The following is a 20,343-nucleotide window of genomic DNA, read 5'->3' as shown; positions in this document are numbered from 1 at the left end:
ATTGTTTTATTGGCCTGGGACTATGTAGTGGCACAATAAGACAGATGTGATAAAATTAAAGAATGAAGATACAGTTTTGCCGCATCAGTGCTCAGCTGACCTCGAATGAATGAATAAATTGCCGAAGATTACGTTTGACAGTCCCTGCAGTTTTCTTTATGTGCTTTATGAAGGAGAGGTTGCTATCTAAAATAATACCCAGGTATTTAAACTCCTGGACAACCTCCACCCTCTGACCCTTAACAAAGATGTCGGGAGGGGGGGTGTTATTACGCCTTATAGAGAAATACATGTTCACTGTTTTAGCGACATTCAAGGTCAGGCAGGAGTCATTCAGCCACATAGCTAGCTTTTCCATAGCGACTGTGAGCACAGATGCAGCTTCCTGCTTGGAGTCAGCGGCCCCTATCGTTGCATCAGCGCTGTTTCTAGGCCGAGCGCCTGGCGCTGCGCAAATCAGTGGGCGTGGACCAGCGCACTTGCTATCTTGGTATCGGCGCTACACTCAGCCTCAACCATTATAACCACGCCTTTTAAGCGTAAAATTATGCATAGTCCGCTCATTGGAGAATTGCAGTAAAGAGACACACGCTTGCCTTTTAAGCTCCAATTCCTGGACAAATCCGGTAAAACCAGACAAAGCCAAGCGCTCTGCCGCCCCCCCCTCCCTTCATCCAGTCTGTCTATCTCCATATATAGGCTATTATTCCATATTATTATGCTTCTCAAACCAATCTAACTGCAGTTTAAATACTGCAAGCATGTAAATACCCTACACTATAGCAAGATCAAAGTGAAAAGAATGTTCTAAATGCATCAGCTAGAAAAATATAGCCTATTAGATTGGTGAAAGTTTGTCCAGAAAGATATCATTTTCTCTCGCCTGCTGCAGGAAGGATGATGCACATAAATATAGCCTACATTATGTAAAGTCATTGCATACATGTGTTTTTATTGTAAAACTAAATGTGAAGTAGGGCCAAGTTATTGGAGCGGACATCACAGTATAGCAGATGACAGTAGAAGCGCGTTCCGAAGCGCGTTCCGCTGTCACTTATCTAAATCACGTTAAATCGACAAGGGGTATATATAGGCCCAGGAGGACATATATGTTTCACATAGGGTGGTGTTTTCATTTCGATGTTTTATTTGGTCCAATATTGAAATGTTCTACAATTGGAGGTTGTGTTACCATTACACATTATTTAGATCCTCCCTTAATATAGGTTTTCGGCTCATTTGGTTGCTATTTAGTAGCGAAATGGAGAAGCACAATGCATGCTGGGACATTCACATTGCAGTGAACTTACAACTTATTTTTTCTATGGGACGTGTTGTGTCTGTCTGAGCGAGGGAGTCAGAGAGAGAGAGTCGTATTGTGCCTGTCAGACTGATATGAGCAAGAGAGAGGGAGTGACACAGAGAAGGGTGACAGAGGGGAGCCAGAGGAGTGCTCCGCGCAACCGGCGCACTGAATAGGCCTGCTTTTCAAAAGCGCAAAGCGCTAAATTTACGCCAGGTCGGAAGATATCAGTAGGCCGGTATTTAGCGCCGACACGCCTAGTCTCGCCCATTCTGGGACTGCGCCACGCCCATTCGGCCTAAAGCGCATTTGGCAGCGTAAAGCCATGTTGATATCTTCCCGAGGCAGGGGCAAGGCATGTTTTTTTGCGTTTAAGGCCCGTTTTAGCGCCGAAGGCCTGTGGGAGAATAGGGGCCAGCGTGTACATATATAGTCCAGGCATTTTACGCAAATATGTGGGTCAACCTCACACTAATTGCAACAAAACCAAACTCAACTGATTTTGTATCCTCAATATGTCCTCAATGAAGGAAAAAAAGTGTTAAGGAAATGTATGAAGGGAAAGTTTTGAAAATGACCTAAATATGATGGTAGCCTATGGAAGCCTTTTTTTTTTTTTTTTTTAATGTGCCATAAATCTCATCACTTATATCCTGTATGTGTTTTTTGCTTCAAGGAGAAAATAAAAAAAAAATAAAAAAGAAAAGAAAAGAAAATGTTAAAAAATAAATAAATAAACGTTTTTGGTAGCATCATATAGGTCATTTTCAAAAATTTCCCTTCATACATTTCCTTAACACTTTTTTTCCTTCATTGAGGACATATTGAGGATACAAAATCAGTTGAGTTTGGTTTTGTTGCAATTAGTGTGAGGTCAAGTGACATTTTTACTGGACTAATATGACCGTGTCTTCCGCGTACATTTGGACTCTCACATCTGTGCAGATGTGGGGGAGGTCATTTATGTACACACCGAAGAAGACAGGACCCAGGACCGAACCCTGGGGAACCCCCGTAGAGCAATCTAAAAGTGAGGAAGTATGACCATTGATTCTTGTACAGTGCTTTCTGTTGTTTAAGTAAGATGTCATCCACTTCATCGTATGGGTCGAGATGTTATGTTTGGAAAGTTTTGATAGCAGTACATTATGGTTGACTGTATCAAAAGCTTTTTTCAGGTATAGGAATATTGCACCTACTACACCTCCTTTGTCCAGCATGCTCTTTATTTCCTCTACAAAGTAACAGTTTGCTGTTTCAGTGGAGTGTTGAGGCCTGAAACCGAATTGCATAGGATGAAGTGGATGATGACTGGAGTTCAAGTGGGCTGTTAATTGGCATGCAACACCTTTTTCTATCACTTTTGAGAGGATGGGCAAGATGCTAATCGGTCTATAATTGCTTAGTTCTGAACAGTCGCCACTCTTAAAGATGGGAGAGATGACTGCCTATGACTGCCTATGAAAACCTATGAAAATAACCTATGAAAATATTCATTTGGGCTAGGAGGAGCTGGGTGGAAATGCCTCTGCTCGCCTTTCAATCCGGGGGCGGTGGCTGTCACCTGAAAGCACACCCCAAGACGGGAATGTGGCGGTGCTGCTTGACTGTGTGTGAAAGCAATTTCTGTGGTGAGGCTGCCGGCTTTGCGGGCCTGCTGAACTGCAATTTTGCGCGATCTGTGTGTGAAAGCGGCTATAGCCTACAGTGTGCTGTGCCAGTCATGCAGTTCATATTTTTCTATTGTGTTTCTATTTTCAATGAGACAGGCAAAGGACCTGTCTCAAACATAGACTGATATCACAAGATTGTGAAGAGTACAATGTACATGGCTATATAATTTGTAAAGAGTGTAAAGTGAAATATTGTATTAAGAGATGCATAGAGATAGCCTACATCAGTGGTTTCCAAACTTTTTGTGCCCAAGGCACACCAATGGCACGACAAAATCTCAAGGCACACCTATATAGCCTGTCTATCGGTGCAAAATAGCCTCTTTTACTCTTATGACTCTAAATGTTTTTTTATTTACTAATGTCAAATAAAATTTGACAAAATATATTACTCTAGGAATTAATTTGAAACTTTGCAAAATTACTACATCAAAGCAGCAACACACCCACTTTTTGTATAGTTTAAACTTTTAAGATATATTTGCAATTGCAATAATGGAAAATTCCAAGGCACACCTGGACTTGTCCTAAGGCACACCAGTGTGCCTAGGCACACCATTTGGGAACCGTTGGCCTACATTATGGCGTTGTTCTAACACAGAGAGACATTCAGTTAATATGGCGTTATTCTTTTAACACAGAAACATTCAGTTAGTTATTCTTCTAATACAGAAACATTCAGTTAATAAGGTGGTCTTCTAATGCCAGATAGACACATTTCAAAAGGTGTCCTTCAATCCCACAGTGACTGTTAAGGGTGTTACTAAACATTGAATTTGTGAATGTGATCAACCTTGTGGAAATTCTGTTTCTTATCCATTAGGTATCGAGTATCGTATCTGTATCGAGTATCATATCAGTATTGAGTATCGTGATACTGAACTTGGTATCGGTATCGAAGTCAAATTTTTGGTATCGTGACAACCCTACCAGCCAGACACTCTCCTGCGCGGGTACAGCGCGAAACGGAGTGAGTCGGGCAAGCGAGACTAGTGTGTGTGCGTGCGTGTGTGTGTGTGTGCAACCATCTGTATGAGCATATGTGTGTGTATAGAGTTTCCAGCCAGAGGGACGCTGAGATTCAGATTGACTTTAAAAGGTCACAAGTGAGACACACACACAACACGCACACACACACACTTTTAGACGGCTCTGTCCTTGGAGCTCCAGTTGTTCAGTGACCATCTGATCCTGGATCAGAGAGCAGGCCCACATCAAGGCACAGATACCTTACATAACCCTGATATACTATACCATTGGTTCCGACCACCGCCTGGTGGTCCGCCAGATAATTGATTTTTTTTTTACAGGCAGTTTTTACATATACACATTAACCCTGAGGAGTAGCCGGATTGTGCCGATTTTCGGAAATATTGCGATATTTGGGAAATATATTTTCTTTTTACATTTTCTTTCAGAGGCTGCAGTAGGCTCAGTTTTAAGCCAGAGTGAAGTTTCTGGTATCATATGAAATGAGAAGACCTAAGGAATCGATTTGTACCAACCAACCAACCAACCAACTAGCTTGTCAGGAAGGTAGCTAAATAACACCCCAAAGTTAGGCAAAAATTTGGCGAGGAAAAAAAACATTTTCAAAGGAATCCTCTTTTTCACAGCCTAATGTTGGCAGGTATGTGTGTCTCCGTTTTGAACCAGGTAATTGTTATTTACCCTTCTGCTGCTATTGCATAAATCAGAAGATTTTATTTTATGGGGGGGGGGGGAGGGTATACGCGGTGGAACTGGTCCCTGGGAAATTTGGTTTGGTACGTGTGGTACTTGGTCTGAAAAGTTTGGGAACCCCTGTACTATACTATAGACCCCTTATACAGCTTGTCAACATTGAGCTGCGCGCGCATCGTGTAGGCAAAAAGCCGTCAGCCCAGCATTGACAGACAGTGAGAACTGTGTAAAAGCCCTGCTGTCAGGACTGCTCTATGCCCATCTGCAACACACAGTTATATTTTAGTTTTAAAATGCAGTTCTCTGCTTACTACCACAGCTTATCGCCTAGTGATAAGCAATGTTATGCATCAAAATTAACGTTGTTTAATGGGACATGTCTTACAGACCCATACGCACTGGCGCTGTCAATTGGCCAAGCCTAGTGGCCGGCAATACATATCGTGCATTCCTTTATAACTGGGGATAGCGTAGATAATTATTCTGTAACTTGCAAAGATGTGAGGTCTCCAGACCATATTTCAAGCAGAAGGCCACTCATGCATAATCCGATCATCCCCTGACGACAGTCAAGTTCTAGCATAACGTGGTCATTCAAAGCCCTAGCATGACGCCTGCTATGACGTCAATTATGACGTCAGATAATCCTCATATATATAGCAAGGGTTCTACGTCACCTCTCTCTCTCTGGCCGATCATAGCAGCAGCTAGCTCTCAGCAGTCCATCTCCCTTGAAGCCGTCCTCCGAAGCGTTGTTTTGCACCAGATCTGCAGACCGAATCAGCACCCACAAGCCTTCTCTACCCGTGGATATTCCCCGCAGATCTCTCAACGTTCCCCACTCCATTCCTGGTATGTCGAGTTCCGAGCCAGAGCAGTCCATGGACTGTGACGACAGCTTAGACATCGGTTCCCTGTCCCGGACCGGCCACGGAGCGTACTTGCCTTCCGAGGTGTCTGACGAAGACGTTGGCGAAGCGACCGGACCACAGGCTGCCAGCATAGCCCCGACGAGAAGGCCCAGCGCGCGTTCCCGTGGCACGGGGCGCGCCACTGCGACGGCCCGTGGTAGGAGAGCAGAAGATGAAGCGCCGCGCCGTGGACGCCCAAGAACGCGTGCGAGCGTGCCGGAGGGAGAGGCCGCTCGGCGCGGACGTGCGAGAGGCCGCGGGCGAAGACCAGTAGAGGCAGCTGCCCCGAGAGCCGGGAGCCGCCGGGGAAATGCAGGCCGCGGGGCCGCCGCGAGACGCCACGTACTTCCTGGTCGCACTGACCTCCAGGCCGCCGCCCCGGAAGCGGAAGCGGCCCCATTCGTAGCTCCGCCGAGCCGACAGGGGTCGTCAAGAGCCATTCTGCTGTCCCTGCTAGATGCTAGCAGATCAGTAGAAGCTCGTCTGAGGGCCCTGGAACCCCCCCCCCCATTCCCCCCACGTTAGCCTCAGCCCAGCAGCAGCCGATCCTGCCCGGGCCATTAAGAGCCATCCTGCTGTCCCTGCTAGATGCTAAGAGATCAGTGGAGGCTCGCCTGAGGGCGCTGGAAATTCCCCCCCCCCATTTCCCCCACGCTCGCCTCAGCCCAGCCGGCTCAGCAGCCGATCCCGGCCCCGCCCAGCCGACGTGCTCCCCACCACCACACAACCCGCCCGGACAAATACCCTGGCATCCGCCACGCCCCCGGAGCACACCAAGCCCTCTCGGCTGGACCGGCTGCTGGACATGCCGCCCGCCGGCCCGGACGTCCAGGTGCAGCATTCCTGGAACAATGACGACCGCTCGCTCAACATCTTCGTCAAGGACGTCAACAAGCTGGTGCTCCACCGCCAACCTGTGGCGCAGAGCACGGACGCCATCCGCGGCCGGGTGGGCTACACGCAGGGACTGCACGTGTGGGAGATCAGCTGGGCCACGCGCCAGAGGGGGTCCCACGCCGTGGTCGGGGTGGCCACGGGCGACGCGCCGATGCATTCGGTGGGCTACACGGTCCTGGTGGGAAACAACACCGAGTCCTGGGGCTGGGACCTGGGCCGGTGTAAACTCTACCACGATGGCAAGAACCACGCGGGCAGAACCTACCCCGCCTTCCTGGAGCCCGACGACACCTTCATAATACCAGACTCGCTGTTAGTCGTCTTGGACATGGACGAGGGGATGTTACGTTTCATAGTGGACGGACATGACCTAGGGGTGGCGTTCGGACGACTTAAGGGCAGGAAGGTGTACCCCGCAGTGAGCGCCGTGTGGGGACACTGCGAAATACGAATCCGGTACATAAACGGACTCGATCCGGATCCCCTCCCTCTGATGGACCTGTGCAGGCGCTCTGTGCGGGCGGCTCTAGGAAGGGACCGCCTGAGCGGAATCCACGGACTGCCCCTGCCCGCCTCTCTCAAGAGCTACCTGCTCTACCAAGAACGGGGTTGACGACCACAGCACACCGAGCATACCCCGGAGGACCAGTCACCCGTGGATGCGAAAGGACCCATGAGGAAAGTATCAGTACTTCAGCATTTAAACGGGCAATCTACCAGTCCAGTAAAATCAGACGTATTCTCATCTCTTTAATACTCCGTCTGCCCGCAACGGCCCGCCCCACCAAACAGAAATACTGTCTTACATTGCTCTGAAAACACCACATGTACCGTAGGTGTCCCTCGTGCTTTGACTAAATAAAGCGAAGCTGACTGACAAGTTATTTGGCCTGTGATCTGACTATTCTATCCAGTGGGCATCTCAGCCTGCCCATTTCCGACGCCTAAGCGGAAATCGCTTTCTGGCAAATGGCCAGCGGGAGTCACAATAATAATAATAATAATAATAATAATAATAATAACAACAATAATAATAATAACCACGCAAGGGGCCATTCTAACACCCCTGGCCCATGGAGCTTGTCTGAGCATCAGCTAGAATGAGTGTTACTGCATAACTTTCAGACCGAAGCCAGACGGCCCAGGGAATGCTGACGTCTTTCCGTGTTAAGCTACCCGGTCTTAATACACCACTTCCTGTTCTTAACGAATTTCAAAGTAAAATGCCTCTGGCATTTCTTCAGAAGCAGAATCAGAATGACTTTAATGATCCCCGAGGGGAAATTGGGACAGGTTACAGTAGCTCGCTCACAGAACACACATAGCTTAAAATAAAATAAACAGTAGTAAATGCAATGCAAATGCAATATTAAGCAATAAGCAAAAAAAAAACACAACATAGCATAGAATAACTAGTAAATGCGCTAGAAGCAAAAATAAGTGGAATGTCTAAGTAGCAAAATACAAAATACGTCAGGTAAGTATACATTCCGTGTCAATTATCATTATTGCACCCTGACTATATTAAGTCGGCTTGCCCTATACGCTACACGTGGCTCAGCCAGGCACAGTTAACCTATCGGCTGGCTCAGTCTCAGGGAGACTGAGCGTCTCCGAGGTGCTCTTTTAAGAGAGGCATTAAATAGACCAATGGCCACAGGCAGGAATGATTTCCTGTGCCTCTCCGTACTGCATCTAGGTGGAATCAGTCTCTCACTGAACGTACTCCCGTGTTCGACTAGCACGCCGTGGAGTGGGTGCGAGTCATTGTTCATGATGGAGCGTAGCCTGGACAACGTTCTCTTCTCTGACACCGCAGTCAGAGAGCCCAGATCCAGCCCCACAATGTCCCTGGCCTTACGGATCAGTTGTTGAGTCGTTGGCATCCGCTGCCCTCAGCCTGCTGCCCCAGCACACAATAGCATACAGGAAGGCACTAGCCCCCCTTCTGCCCCTTCTCGTCCATGGCTCACTACGTCAAGCTCAGGCCTCCGACCGGCCCCTCGGCTCCCCTGTTCCTCATCGCACCCTGTCACCACATGACAAGATCCTGGTTCACCCTGCACCTCAAGCAGACGCTCCAGCAATGCAACCTCCCGACGAAGAACTACTCCAGCCACTCCTTCAGGATCGGAGCGGCCACCTCGGCCGCCGAGCAAGGAGTGTCCTCCGCCTCCCTCCAGCAAATGGGCCGCTGGTCCTCATCGGCATTCTCCAGCTACATCCGCCCGGAGCAGGCGGCCATACTGGTGGCCCAAAGAACCCTCCTCCCTTAATCGGTGAGCATGGCAACGAACAGTGTCCCGGACTTTAAAATGTCTCGTTGGTGGCGGCTCCCCGTAAGCATGGCGCCCAGTAAGGCGCAGTAAATTCCCCGGCTCATTTTTGGGGGGGGATAGAGAAAGAGAGAGTCGGAGAAAGTCAGGGTAGTTGCGCCAAGGCAGCCAAGTAGGCCAAGCCGGGAAGCGCCAAGTCAAACATTAATGTACCAAGATCAAAGGCCCGACCGAGTTGGGAGCGCCAGCCGCAAATAGCTTGTAAGTCGCTAAAAAGGTCGAAGGCCGGAAAAGTACAATCGCGAAGCGCCAAGGCGGCCAGGTGAGCCAAGCTGGGAAGCGCTATCGCGAGGTGCCCGACCGAGTTGGGAGCGCCAGCCGCAAATAGCTTGTAAGTCGCTAAAAAGGTTGAAGGCAGGAGAAGTACGTACCAAGATCGAAGGCCCGACCGAGTTGGGAGCGCCAGCCGCAAATAGCTTGTAAGTCGCTAAAAAGGTCGAAGGCAGGAAAAGTACGTACCAAGATCGAAGGCCCGACCGAGTTGGGAGCGCCAGCCGCAAATAGCTTGTAAGTCGCTAAAAAGGTCGAAGGCAGGAAAAGTACGTACCAAGATCGAAGGCCCGACCGAGTTGGGAGCGCCAGCCGCAAATAGCTTGTAATTCGCTAAAAAGGTCGAAGGCAGGAAAAGTACGTACCAAGATCGAAGGCCCGACCGAGTTGGGAGCGCCAGCCGCAAATAGCTTGTAAGTCGCTAAAAAGGTCGAAGGCCGGAAAAGTACAATCGCGAAGCGCCAAGGCGGCCAGGTGAGCCAAGCTGGGAAGCGCTATCGCGAGGTGCCCGACCGAGTTGGGAGCGCCAGCCGCAAATAGCTGTAAGTCGCTAAAAAGGTTGAAGGCCAGAAAAGTACAATCAACTACCGGCGCCTGCAGATCTCAATTAACCTCCGGTAATCAGATCTTCCTTTTGGGGGATCTCCTAGCCTATGCAGGTGCCCTCCTCTTGCCTCAAGAGCAGCGCCACTGGCCAATGGAGTCATGCGCCAAAGTATTTGCCATGCACGCCGATTGCTAAATAAAGTTTGTCAAATCCTACCAACTGGCCTCTCATGATTGAAGTGAGGTCTCCAGACCATATTTCAAGCAGAAGGCCACTCATGCATAATCCGATCATCCCCTGACGACAGTCAAGTTCTAGCATAACGTGGTCATTCAAAGCCCTAGCATGACGCCTGCTATGACGTCAAATATGACGTCAGATAATCCTCATATATATAGCAAGGGTTCTACGTCACCTCTCTCTCTCTGGCCGATCATAGCAGCAGCTAGCTCTCAGCAGTCCATCTCCCTTGAAGCCGTCCTCCGAAGCGTTGTTTTGCCCCACCCACCTCCCCAGTCCGCCACCAACGAGTCTTGACTCCTGATCCCCCACGGGGGGGGGATCTCCTAGCCTATGCAGGTGCCCTCCTCTTGCCTCAAGAGCAGCACCACTGGCCAATGGAGTCATGCGCCAAAGTATTTGCCATGCACGCCGATTGCTAAATAAAGTTTGTCAAATCCTACCAACTGGCCTCTCATGATTGAAATATTGTTATGTTGATAATGCTCACAACTCAATGACATTATGTAACGTTACTTGGTCGTTAACTAACCGAGCGATGAGCAGCCTACAGTTTCAGGCAGCTTACCTGATTATGAAGAGCACTACAAAGTCGGGCATTTTTAATGATGTCCTCGTTCCAATCAGTTCAACTTAATAATGACATTATTTAACGTTACTTGGTTGTTAACTAACCGAGCGATGTGGCTGTTACTAGCAGCCTACTACAGTTTACCTGATATGAAATGAGCGAGCACTGCAAAGTTGGGCATTTTTAACGATTTCCTCTTTCGGCTTGCAACCAAAGACACCTACGGTTAGCATTAAAAGCAGTATGAGTTGACGGGATTCGGTAAAACTTTACTCCTTGCTTTGTTGATAGTGTAACAGACTGTTCAGTGTTGTGTTGTGTTCTATTGCGTGTGTGCGAGGCTGTGTATGTTCCCTCGAGTTGCGTAGAACAGGATATGTGGGGAAAAGCTTGTTATAACCTTACAGCCTGCCTCTATCGTTTATTATTTTATTAACCAAGAATGAATAGGTGGACCCGAATACTCTGCTACAATAGCTTTCCGATTCTGGCATCGCACTGCACAACACGAAGACATATCTAGCTCGAATAGTTTTCGGGCCACTGGAAAACTACTTGACAGGGCTGCGCGGAGTCTGTCTTTCTGCCTCCGTCTTGCGCATCTGACGCTGCTTGTTGTCATTGTGGGGGTCTATACTACACTATGGTATACTATAGCAGTGCTTCTCAACTGGTCTAGCCTCATGGCCCATGCACATTTTTCCTTGACATGACATGTTTGGTACCAATGGATGCCTAGCAGGGCCGTGCCAAGACCCTTAGAGGGGCAGGGGCTCAAAATTTAAAAAAGGGCGCAACACCGCGGCGCGGGGCGGTTTCACTGTTTGTTATTTATTGTTATAAGTTCTTCTTGAAGGGTGCTGGGGATGCCTATATATATATATTAGGGCTGTCAAACGATTAATTTTCTTAATCGCGATTAATCGTGGGATTAACTATAGTTAATCGCGATTAATTGCATCTTTGTATCGCATGTTTAAAATGCCATTATTTTGCATTGCAAAGCATTTTTAATTAGATATTAATAATTCTTACCAGTGTGTCGTGATTGGGAATCAAATGAATGCAAATAAATGTACTTTGTGATCTTGAATTTTAGATTTATTTTCAATTCAATAGAAGTGCAATGTAGACAGGAGGTCACAAAATGTCTACAAAATGCATCTTGAATAGAAAATAAATGCACAATAATTGTAAACACTCCAGAACCGATACTTCCGGCGGCGGCGCTGTGGAGCAGTCGAAACCCAAAATGACACAGCCGAAGAAGGCTGTATCTGAGCTAAAAAACTTTGGCAATTCCATGTGAATAATGGCTCGGTATTGGAAACTGTGTATTGATAACGTGTATATCGCGTGAAGCCATTGGAGCCGACCTTCCAGTGGTTAGAGTACCCGCGCATCCGAGACTCTGAAGGAAGAATGAGTGATGAATGAGTCTCGCGCTAGCTAGCTGGCTGCTAGCTGGCCGCTAGCTGCTCTGGTATGCTTAGCTCTTAGGTGATAGCTCAAACTTGATGTACTTCGGTGATATTTTAATTCCGTTTTACACAAGGTGCAAACTACTGCTCTTGACTTGTCCACTGTGCCATTTGGGTGTTATTTAAAGTAAAACGAGCCATTTAGAAGCGCATTGCTGTCTTTAAGTCTTCCATGCCTCCACAGGCAGAAGACAGGAAACGGCTGCGAACGGCTTGACTACAAGTACGGGTGCAACGAAGGGACAAAATATATCATACAGTATATACCTCACATAACCCTGATATACTATACTTATACCATACTATATTATACTATACTATACCCAACTATATCATACAGTATATACCTCACATAACCCTGATATACTATACTTATACCATACTATATTATACTATACTATACCCAACTATATCATACAGTATATACCTCACATAACCCTGATATACTATACTTATACCATACTATATTATACTATACTATACCCAACTATATCATACAGTATATACCTCACATAACCCTGATATACTATACTATACTTATACCATACTATATTATACTATACTATACCCAACTATATCATACAGTATATACCTCACATAACCCTGATATACTATACTATACTTATACCATACTATATTATACTATACTATACCCAACTATATCATACAGTATATACCTCACATAACCCTGATATACTATACTATACTTATACCATACTATATTATACTATACTATACCCAACTATATCATACAGTATATACCTCACATAACCCTGATATACTATACTATACTTATACCATACTATATTATACTATACTATACCCAACTATATCATACAGTATATACCTCACATAACCCTGATATACTATACTATACTTATACCATACTATATTATACTATACTATACCCAACTATATCATACAGTATATACCTCACATAACCCTGATATACTATACTATACTTATACCATACTATATTATACTATACTATACCCAACTATATCATACAGTATATACCTCACATAACCCTGATATACTATACTATACTTATACCATACTATATTATACTATACTATACTATACCCAACTATATCATACAGTATATACCTCACATAACCCTGATATACTATACTATACTTATACCATACTATATTATACTATACTATACCCAACTATATCATACAGTATATACCTCACATAACCCTGATATACTATACTATACTTATACCATACTATATTATACTATACTATACCCAACTATATCATACAGTATATACCTCACATAACCCTGATATACTATACTATACTTATACCATACTATATTATACTATACTATACCCAACTATATCATACAGTATATACCTCACATAACCCTGATATACTATACTATACTTATACCATACTATATTATACTATACTATACCCAACTATATCATACAGTATATACCTCACATAACCCTGATATACTATACTATACTTATACCATACTATATTATACTATACTATACCCAACTATATCATACAGTATATACCTCACATAACCCTGATATACTATACTATACTTATACCATACTATATTATACTATACTATACCCAACTATATCATACAGTATATACCTCACATAACCCTGATATACTATACTATACTTATACCATACTATATTATACTATACTATACCCAACTATATCATACAGTATATACCTCACATAACCCTGATATACTATACTTATACCATACTATATTATACTATACTATACCCAACTATATCATACAGTATATACCTCACATAACCCTGATATACTATACTATACTTATACCATACTATATTATACTATACTATACCCAACTATATCATACAGTATATACCTCACATAAGCCTGTCGTCAACTACGACACATTTCCTAATTGGACCGGTTACATCATCCAATATGACACAGTTCCTGATTGGACCGGTTCGCTGTGGGCAGCTGGAAGTTGAGACTGATACTGGTTTTAGCCAGGCTAGCAGGCGATGATGTCAGCTGGTTCAGAATGCAGAGTGGTTTGTATTGCGTAACTCTTATCAGATAAGACGCCCCCTGCAGGCTGACCACAGATCACACAGCAGATTACAGTCAGACCAACACACATACTGTAACACGCTTCCTGTGTATGTGTGTGTGTGTGTGTGTGTGCACATGCACATGCACACGCACACGCATGCATTTGTGTGTGTGTGTGTGTGTGTGTGACGTTCTTGCAGGACTCTGAACTCTCGCTGAACTGTCTGAGGGAACAGAGTGATTTGCGGTCAGACTGAAAACACAACTCGCCATAAAGCAGCTAAACACTCGACTTTACTGCTGCTGCAAACCACAGGCACACCAGACAGAGAGAGAGAGAGACAGACAGAGAGATTTAAAAAAGAAAAGAAAACCGTTATTAACTTAATCCCCGCCAGAGTTTCAAAGGAAAAGTCGCCAGCCACCGCCAGGGTTTTCCATCATTTTAACTAATAGTCCAAGAACCACAGAATATTTTCTTCTATAGCTATGTAAACACTGAATATCCCAAAAGAAAGAAGAGAGCCTCTACTTTCATAGTGGATTTTCTTTTTATTCTACCTTAACCGTTATTTAGTTATCAACACTTGAATGTAGGTAGTGTTCAGTGTTCAAAATGCATTTATGAAAGAACCGAATCGCATGTCTCTGATGGCGGATACATGGCTGGTGTGGTGTTATACCAGACTATATATGCAGCCCATGATTTGGTTTCCCTTTCTGGCCAAACATGCCCCTGTTCGCAATCTTTTGGTTGCACCTGTGTTTACCGTGCCTTTTAGACACAAAATGGCTGCTGTGAAAAAGGCCCATTGGTCATCATTAAAGGATAAGTTCACCCAAAAATTTAAATTCAGTCATTATCTACTCTAGAGCAGAGTCCTGCACCGGGTCGGGGTTCCGCGGGGCCCCGCCGGGTACCCGCAAAAAAACGCGGGGGGCGGGTAAAAAATACACTTCTGTAAATTGGTGGGTCGGGCGGCGGGTAAAAAATAATAAATGCGGACGGGCGGCGGGTGGAACAACGACAACGTATGAGCCTTGTATGTTTTTCTGTTGCACTCAGATGGAGGCAGGGGGTGTGTCTGGCAGGGGGGGTGTGTCTGGCAGGGGGGTGTCTGGCAGCTGGTCTGACTCGAACAGGAGAAAAGTTTCTGACGCACGTTTCCGCAGTTTGTTTACATAACCGGCATCGTTTCAAGTATGCGCATACTGTGCAATGTGTGACGCTATATGGACTGCACAAAACATTCAAAACTCAGCTGCGGTCAAGGTGATTGATTGGAGACAATACGAGTCGGACAGATAATATAGTAGGCTAACGTTAGCTTCCAGTCAAACATACACACTGGCTGTTTTCATAGCAACAGGCAACAACATGTCATGGATGGATAGCGTGACAGTGGAGAGGTCTCATCCCAACGTGGTTTTACGTTCCTCCAACAGCAATCATAAAGGCAGTATGGATTATACCGGACATATTGGAAATAGCTGGTAAGTCACTTTGCTTGCTGTAACTGTCTGTGTGTCTGATAGCAGAGCTATCCAGCTGGTTAGTGAGCTAGCAGCAGCTGCTAAAAGCTAATTAACGTACATCAGCTGACGAGTCTTGGCCAGAAAGACTGCTGTTCGCCTCTCGTGTGAAACGGTGGCAGTTTCGTTAGGTTCACTACAAAATGTTTGCACTGCAGATTAACAGTTATTATATATATGCGGTTCCGGGTCGGGGGGCGGGTCTCATGTCTGCGGGGCGGGGTGGGTTGCGGTACTGATTGATCATATGTGCGGGTTCGCGGAGCGGGGTCGGTACTGCACGTCGCGGGGCCGGGCGGAACCGGGTCTTGAAAATCAGACCCGCGCAGGACTCTGCTCTAGAGTCCTCAAAGGTCCTAAAAATTAAATTCCGACCCAACCCTAGTAAGTTGAAGCCCGAGCCCGGCCCGACCAATTAGCATAAATTGTCAGCGTGACAGGTTCCGTCAGGCTCGGGCTGAAACTGAGAACTGTGTGTAAGCATGGAAGAGAGAGAGAGAATAGAGAGCGTATCAATCTGGCCTACTGTAAATACATTAAAAAATAAAATAAAAATGTGCTCAGCCGGACCCAGGAACTGAAAACTAATCTACTCACCTCCATGCCGACGGAAGGACACGTGATGTTTTTTTGTCCACGAAACAGTCCTTTTTTCAGCTAAAAACAGCGTGTAAATTATGTCTTTTCAAGTCAACTTGGCATTTCAGGGATTATTATTATTATTGTTGAATTAATGAATGCATTTTATTTTCGTGTCTAGTCATTTACATGACCCATCCCTCATGGGATTATTCAGACACATTAGTATTATTATTATTGTTGTTGTTGTTGTTGTTGTTGTTGTTGTTGTTGTTGTTATTTTTTGTTATTTTGCATGTTTTTAGCGGGGGGTTCCTATCTGGAGGAAACCCCAGGGGAGCACGGGGAGAACATGCAAACTCCGCAAAGAAAGGCCCTTTTGACGAGCCCACCTGGGCAGTAGGCACTGAGGACATGGGGATGGGGACACACCCTCAGCGCCCACAGTCCAAGCGGGAATTGAACCCAGGACCTTCTTGCTGTGAGGTGACAGCGCTACCACAGCCCCACCCTACCATTAGGAGAATTGTGCCACGGTGTTTTGCAGTGAATGCTTTGTGGACTAAAAAACTTCACCTGTGCTTCCATCAGCATGGGGATGAGTAGATAATGACTGAATTTTCATTTTTGGGTGAAGTGTTCCTTTAAGGTGAATGAAGGAGTTTAAAGAGCTTTGGAATCAGGGACCTGCCAGAGAGAAACAAACCACTCCATTCATACAGGTCAGCTTATACACACACACATGCACGCACACACACGCACATGTGCACACACACGCATGCACGCACACACACACTAAACCTTATGACTGCGCTGAGCAGCTAACGGGAGTCAGACGGGTTATTATGGGATGTCAGCTGGGACAAAACCTTGTTTTATGATTTGATCCTGCTCCACCTGGAACAGATACACACACACACACACACACACCACAGCTTGGCTCAGACAGTTATTCAGGAGGTGAGTTGAGGTCAGGGGGAGCAGATTAACTCCTTGTCTCCTGGAGGGTAAAAAGCAGCCCCCAGGAACTAGCCTGTTGTTGCAGTTAACCTTTTCTTGACATGGGATGGGAAGTTATTTTAGATTGAGGAATGGGGTAACTTGCGGCCCGCCAGGCGCAGACCATGCAAAAATCTGACTTACGGTGTGAGTTAATAAATAAAGACAATTAGCCTACTTTCTTTCTTTGATGGGGCGGTAAGAGACCTGGATAATAGGTAGGGGGCACTGGCCTAGGCTGCCGTACAGACTATTGATGCTGCAATATATAAGTTAGATGACGTCCCGCACACTTAAAGGATGGCTTTACCAATTATCAACCCACTTTGTATCATAATCTCGGTAATATAAGCACATGGGCAGTGTTTACCTTCTCTCTCTGTTTTCCTCAAGGAGAAAAACACTCGCTTTCTCTGCCTGCAGAAGCTCCGCCCCTCTCATCCTTTAAACAGGTGCACAGTGTGAACCTAGAATAACCACACAGACTAGAGCAGTGACTTTAAAGCCAACATTTAATGAAGCATAAAAAGGTTAAGCACCAGTATTAACATACAGACATTATATACACACACGTCAGTAACAGCTGCATATATGATAATGTACATGTGTAACGCTGATACCATTGGGCGAGTACAGAGCAGCCTGTTGGTTCAAATCAGGATTGGGGGTCAATTCACTTTCGGTTGAAGAGTTTGCTCATTAAATCACACCAGAGGCAAAATGTAAGCCAAAATGGCGGACCCACCAAGTGAGAGCTGAGCCAGACTGACGGTCTTGACAGAAAGACAGTGTGTGACAGCTGAAGAGTTTTCAAAGGCTTTTAGAGCTTTCAAAGAGCTATTTATATCTATAGCATGTAAACACTGGACTGGAATAGACACAAAGGGTTTAGAAAGCTTCCAGCAATTATTTTCCGACCTGCATGCCAAACTCCAAGAATGTCTTGGTCAGCTGTAAACCCACAAACAATGCGGTCAAAACACCTGAAAGGTTCTATTATCCAGTTTATGGATGGAATAAATTACTCAGCTCTTTGTAAATGAAATGCTTTGATTGATGAAATAAAAAGTTAATTGACCCGAATCCTGTTTTAAATGCTTCAAAGCACATCAGACTGTCTATAAATCTTTTGGAACTGTCGCTCTGCACCGCTCCACCTCCAAACAGTACCGTCACCATGTGTGCTGTCCATTAACGTACCAAGCAAATATATTAGGTTTTAAATAGCTTTCATCCAAAACAACGTAAACTGGGACCATTTTATAAGAACAGTAGCATTTACAAATATGAGTGTGCTGCGTGTGGTGCGCTTTAAAAGGTTAAAGTTCAAATGACAATAAATACAAAACAAGGCTACTACAAACAGCCCAGCGTCTGTCCTGTCCGTTTGTCTCAAAGTGCAGGGAGATAAGGAGATAACTGCAGGCCATGTAGGCCAGGGTTTCACACCTGTAACCTCACAAGAGGTACGAGCCTCCGAAGAACCTCTGAAGAACCCTATGAAGGTACCACTCCTACCAGACACTTGGGAACATGGTCCTAAACTGGTTTCTCTTTTCAGGCCCTACAGACAACCATGTTTACATCACTCGGCCTAGGCATTTGTTGGGCCGAGAGACAGAGAGACAGAGGGGGGGTGGGGGCAGAGAGCAACTAGAGAGCGACAGAGAGACACGAGACAGAGAGGAGAGACTAACTGTCTCTCCATGTGATAGAGAAGCCATATGTAGCATTTTATAATGAATTTTTTACTGTACCTAGACTGTGGATATAGTTAATGAAATATTTGAATATCAATAGCCGTATTCAGACTTGAGTTGAAATGAAAAATTGAGAGAGAGAGAGGGAGGAGAGTTAATGTGATAAGCCAGAAGCCAGATTTAGTGTTTTTATAACGATTTTTTACTCTACCCAGACCCCAGACTGTGAATATAGTTAATGAAATATTTACCGGTATATCAATAAATCAGACTGAGTTTAAATGAAAAATGGACGACTAGAGAGAGTGACACCAGGGAGAGGCTGTAGCGGGCTTAGTTTTAAAGCCAGAGTGACGTTTCTGGTAGCATATGAAACTAGATGACCTAAGTCCTAAGGCATCCATTGGTACCATTCCATGCTAGCTTGCCGGGAAGGGGGCCAAATAACACTCCAAAGTTTGCCAAGGTTTTGCGAGGGAAAAATATTTTCAAAGTGGTCTGACCTCTCACCTCAAGATACCTCAATGGAAATAGGTTAGGTACCTACGAGGCTCCCCTTTACAGATAAGGTAGAATTTTTTTAGATGGGTTCACACTAGCATTTTTCAACAAGACAGCATCAAAAGATCACATCAGTGGGTGGGGGGGGGGGGGTTGCTGATACCCCAGAAAATCTCCCTTCACAGCCTAATGTTGGGAGATATGAGTTAACTTAATTCAGCTACTGTGAGTGTTGCCTGCAGTTCAGATAGGTTTTTACTTTTGGAATGTGTTAATGGCTAGGCTAACTGCTGAAACAGATTTTTCAGCAGTTAGCCTACATTAAGCCAGTATAATTAAGCGCTGTCTGACCGGGTCCTTCTGAAAACCTGTTTTGAAAGCAGGGGTACAGACGACCCCATCCTGTTCGTGTAACCATATCTGTCCCGCTTTGATTTATGATGCTAAGGAAGTAACCATGGTAACAGACAACAAAATATGGCTGTTTCCATTTCTTGGCTCAATTGCTTTCAGACTGACGGGATTGCTTTCAAGCCAGTCGAGCTAAGAGTGGCTCTGTCAAAAGTCACTGAGACAAGGATGGAAATGCACAGTGTTTCAAAACAAGCCAGCCAGGTGGACCCAGTGGACACAGGATCTGATGTCACAATCTCTTCTGCCAGGATAGATCAATTGATTCCAGAAGATGTCGAAAAATCCAAAATCAATTTCAAGCAAATCATTAGAAATTATATTATTTTATAGGCAAAGACCTTGAGATCCATAATGACTTGTTAGGAGTACATGTCGCTTTCTTCCAGGATAACTGTAACCATAACTACAGTAACAGACTGTAGTTAGAGAGTAAAGAGGCTCGGGTTGGTTTAGGTGTCAATGTAGAATTACGTTTTATCCACTTCATTAGTGTGCCATGCAGTACTCAAACTGTCACAGAACTGCATGTTTCTCCATTAGGTTTGGTTCACAGTTGGTTTGGTTGAGGTCCACATCCTGGTACTGTAAAGGCACCAAACAGGTCGGGGTTCTGTAGGCAGGGTGACAAACTGCTTTTTGCTCCACAAATAAGCAGAGCTGCT

General features: G+C 45.3%; 1 pseudogene across 1 annotated transcript in view; it reads left to right on the top strand.

Moving 5' to 3' along the window:
• The window catches only part of LOC310774211 (SPRY domain-containing SOCS box protein 1 pseudogene), a 56,726-nt pseudogene extending 49,646 nt beyond the window's left edge, over positions 1–7,080 (top strand). Inside the window, exon 2 of the transcript in view lies at positions 6,235–7,080. The product of the transcript in view is annotated as an SPRY domain-containing SOCS box protein 1 pseudogene (transcript). The remainder of the gene's footprint in view (positions 1–6,234) is intronic.
• The last annotated feature ends 13,263 nt before the right edge of the window (positions 7,081–20,343 follow it).

The sequence above is a fragment of the Poromitra crassiceps genome (assembly GCF_964638095.1).
Source record: "Poromitra crassiceps genome assembly, chromosome: 3".
Lineage (NCBI taxonomy): Eukaryota > Metazoa > Chordata > Actinopteri > Beryciformes > Melamphaidae > Poromitra > Poromitra crassiceps.
Note: the sequence above shows the minus strand (reverse complement) of the source record. Positions and strands in the feature narration are given on the sequence as shown.